The sequence below is a fragment of the Atractosteus spatula genome (genome assembly GCF_055471065.1).
Source record: "Atractosteus spatula isolate fAtrSpa1 chromosome 10 unlocalized genomic scaffold, fAtrSpa1.hap1 SUPER_10_unloc_1, whole genome shotgun sequence".
Classification (NCBI taxonomy): Eukaryota; Metazoa; Chordata; class Actinopteri; order Semionotiformes; family Lepisosteidae; genus Atractosteus; species Atractosteus spatula.
In genome coordinates this window covers 1,495,505-1,500,243 of record NW_028296612.1, presented here as the reverse complement: position 1 = coordinate 1,500,243, position 4,739 = coordinate 1,495,505, and positions in this window count along the sequence as shown.

Sequence of the window (4,739 nt, the reverse complement as noted above, 5' to 3'; positions counted from 1 at the left end):
TATATAAAAGTGTAAGCAATTATTAATTATTATTATTCTAAAAAGGTAGGAGGGGATGCGACCGGAGAAGCAAGCCATTGAAAGTAAAAGAAAGATCCCTCCCTGTTTGAAAGCTGGAGATGTCAAAGATAACACCCTGTCAGAGTCTGGGAGAACTCCTCTTCAGAGCTGGGCGTAATCTCTTTTTTTTTTTAGATTGTAAGATTGAACGATTTACTAGAAACCCACAGATCCAATGATAGGAGAAAGGAAGTATGTGGTACGTATGTAATTACAGCCAAAGCATCAGAGACACAACCAGCACAAGTAACAGACTGCACGTCAGTGTTTAGGGAAAGATGACAACCTGGCTTTAGTAAGTTGATGATATACAGCATTGAGGAAAGGAGTGATCTGCCATTCAAATTAAACAAATTGTGCTGAAACGTGAAACATTCCTGGATCAGATTAAAACGTTATTTGGGAGTTAAGGGAAATTTCAGTTCTGTAGTCTGACTGATATTTCTACTATCAAATAATTTACATCCGACACCCATTTAAATATCTGATACAGTTTCTATTGAAAATGTCTTCTTTCACTTCACTTTAAGTCCAATTAACCTGGCCAGTCCTTGAAAATAAACTCCATCGTGTTGTAAAGCATGCCCTGGAGCAACAGCAACGTACTGTAAAATAGTCCATGACTTTACTGCTGCTCTCCTCAAACAATACAGCGTCTCTCGGCAGACGTCTGGTTTTCAGAATCTCCTCTTTCAGACCGTTTTGAAGATTCAGCCCCGGGGGGTCGATGTGCTATAACGAATCACAGTTCTAATTAGCAGCCAATAATTCTGCACTGCACTGTAAACGTTGTGGATGTGCTGGAGTCGAGTGTCTTTCTCCAGCCTATGTCCCCTCCTCTTGGCTTTATAAAAGATAATGACCAGAAGACAGATGAAACTCTTACCTTCTTGTCCACTGCTATTATAGTAGTGATGGTTACACCCTAAAAGAAAAAAGAAACAAGTGTTTAGTCTAATTTGGGGCGGCTCAGTGGGTGGTGGCGCAGTTAGCATTGCTGCCTTGTAGCGCTGGGGCCCAATGTTCCGTTAGGGGTGGTATCTGTGTGGAGTTTTTCAGTTCTTTCCATATTCAGTCGGGTTTCGTCCTGTAGTCCGTTGTGCCAAACAAAGGGCATCAGCCGAGAGCCTTGCGTGTAGAAAATCGTCTATTTCACATGCATACGGGAGCCTTGCTCTTGTGCGCAAGACTCCAAAGACGACGCTGACAGTCGTCTTTATTCACTGAAGCAAAAACCGCATAAGATGCACTCCCACATGAATCCCTGCTGTACAGATGCAGCCATTCAAAGTGCGCGGTACAGACACGTACCGGAGGTAATTGGCTGCGGCATCGCGCATCATGACGCAAGATGACGCGGGGTACCGCGGTACGTGATTGGTTGACCGACAGGGGCACTCGTGGTCCGTTGGTCTGTCGTAGAAAGATTTACTGTACAGTACAGTAAATGTCTTTACTGTGCCCGATGTAGATATTGAATTTTACCACTGAAGGGAAATCTTAGTAGCTGAGCATAAAAAGAATAGGAGCATACTGTAACGCGTGTGAAGGCCATAAACGATATTAATTTTGGAACATAAACATACAGTACTGTATATGGCTGGTCTTGGTACTTTAAAGTAAAAAATACACACCAGTATTCCATTTCTCCCTAAACATTTTAAGCACCGGAGTCAACAAGCATACTTTTAGAATTTGATTAATAGGGAATATAATATGGAATCGCGTATCTAAAGAATTTAATAACGATATGATTATATTCGTGTACTGCGACAGGGCTGTGTAGGGCTGTTTCGCCTCCCTGTTCATGCGAGTTGTCTTGTAGCCTACTGGTCTACGTGCCTGACTAACAACTCACAGGTTGTGTTCAAATCCAGCTGGTGCTGGACTTTTCTTTTAACAAACATTTCTTCGAAAAAATAGAATAGCGATATTATGGACAATCAATTGACTTTTATATATCACAACATGATCGATTCCAAGTCATTTTTGATAACAATGAATAGTCACCTTCTTCCCTTCTGACAATGGTCCCTGCTTCTGCTTCCTGCTTCTATTGTGTGTGTGTGTGCAATAGAGTAAATTTTTATAGAGAAATGGAGGCTGGACAGTATGCGTTACAATATAAACATTTATATTGATTTAAATCGTGTTCTGATTTAAATCGCAAACGCGTGTTTAATTATATGTGTTTTTTAATCATAATCAGGCTAATGCAACATAAATTGATACAGTATCTTTGTCTTCTAAGTATCTTAATAAACTTTCAGCATAGCTTTCTACCCGTCAAGATTTATATTTCTTGGAATTTTGGGATCAAACGTGGAAGGATTAGATTGTAATCGTTTTTATTTGTCAAATACGTGATTGTATTTCTGAATGTTATGTTACACCTACAGTAGTTCACTGCTTTAAATACATCGAATTAAGAAAGTTGTGTAGCACTTTAGATCTTTTTTTCTGAACCAGGGAAAATCTGATCATGTTTCTCTATAACAATAATAAACTTTATTTTACATATCATCTTTAAAAATGGCATCTCAAAGCAATACAGTAGATCGAAAAACAGTTAAAAGGGACCAAAGTAAATACCAGACAAACGCAAACGCGTTTTTAATAAAATGCTTTTATTCATTCAGCAGAGAGTGAGAGGGACATCCAGCAGAGAGAGACACACACACCGGTTTCCATTGACAAAATTGTTTTTTTGTCTAACAGGAATGTTTTGTTTGTGGACAGACTGTTAGACTAGAGGAAAAGAGCGCCTCCTTCTACGAAGCATTTCGTTGATCCGATCACAAATTATTTTCCAGTCGCACGAAGTAAGGGTAAACTTACACCATACCGATGAGTTAATGCCAGGGAAAGACACCATTTCCTTTTTCTGATCACTCGCTTTCTGGATACACATCTCACCTGTCCTGTTCTTTGTTTTCCTGGTTTGCTGATTATGCCTGCTGCGGTCCACTCCTACCCTCACACCTAAAGAATACTATTTTAAATTTCTTGGCGCAGTTCATTAACCCTTGTATGTGCTGTCCGCGCCCAAAATGCAATTTAAAAAAAGTCAAAAGCCGCGCCTAAAATGCAATTTAGAGCTTTCTGGCAAGAGGAGACACCCAAATCAATGTAACATGCCACAGTTTGTGCATGAACAGGGTTATACTGCCTATTCCCTTCGATACCCGATTAAAAAAAAATAAAAAATGTTTTGAATCCCCGGCGGAACCGGGCAACCATATGAATCAAGTAACAGGTTTATTCCATGCTGAAAAAAAGAAGAAAGAAAACACATTCCATAAGAATTAATTGAGCTCCGCTCTGTACCACGCAATGATCCCCCCAGAGTCTCTGCCCTGGGTTATTTGGGTTTTTAGACAGAGGGTAAAAAACTCTCTCTCTGGCTTGACCTCCCCCTCCATGGGTATTGTCCATTTTTTTTTTTGTTAACAAGGCTCGCCAGCTAATGTGAATCGAAACCTGTCTTTCTAGCTTTTAAAGTCGTGCGATGTGTAAGCCACAATTCAAATAGAGCAAAAAGACCTGACTGACAAGCCGATACATACTCTTAGAGTTTGATTAATAGGGAATATAATACAAAAATATAGTACTAAAAAAGGTACTACCACTTTTAAAGGTGATATGTAAAATAAAGTTTTTTATTATTGTTATAGAGAAACATGATCAGATTTTCCCTGGTTCAGAAAAAAGACCTAAAGTGCTACACATAACTTTCTTAATTTGATGTATTTAAAGCAGTGAACTACTGTAGGTGTAACATAACATTCAGAAATACAATCGAGAATAGTTTTGTGGTGTTTGTTTAGATGAAACGTTCCTAAAACGTATAACGTAACAAAATTAAAGACGATTAAAATCTGTAATCTTTCCACTTGTACTGTAAGTCATCGGAAAGTTTCTGCTTTGTGTAAGGATGGTATCAAAAAGCAATCTTAAGTGGTGAGAAAGCTGTGCTCAATGTATTTAAGGGACTTAAAAGTAAAAGGAGATGCTTCATATTGCTTGACTAATTTAAAAAACTAAGTTATAAATGCAGACGCTCCCTCGGTGCCACGCCGGGTGTAAATATCAAAATATACATACCCAACACCGATTGTACCCATCTGTCATACAAATAAAACACCTTGAATTGAATTGAGGGAGAGAGGGAGGAGGGGGAGAGAGATAACCAGGACTCAAGGCAAAGAAGATACACTCCACAGGCATTCACAACAGCAACATATGAAACGGTTGCACGTATAGTTAAGTTATTACTTGGTTTTCAAAGTGCAATGAAATACAATATTGTTGGTGTTGCTGTTCTTGTTGTCTTTATCCTGTAAAGCGTTTTGAGAAGCCACCTTTAAAGGCGATATATACTGTAAAAGCGCTGATTCTTATGGAATGTGTTCCGCCGAGGATTCAATTTTTTTTTTTAAATCGCGTATCTAAGGAAATCTCAGTATAACTTTGTTCATGAACAAACAGTGGCATGTTACATTATTATTAGTTTTTTTTGTTAACAAAGCCCGCCAGCTAATGTGAATCGAAACCTGTCTTTCTAGCTTTTAAAGTCGTGCGATGCATAAGCCACAATTCAAATAGAGAAAAAAGAGCTGACTGACAAGATTTAAGATGTGGCTGTTAATGTTGGATTTAAAAAAAAAACACATTGCCCG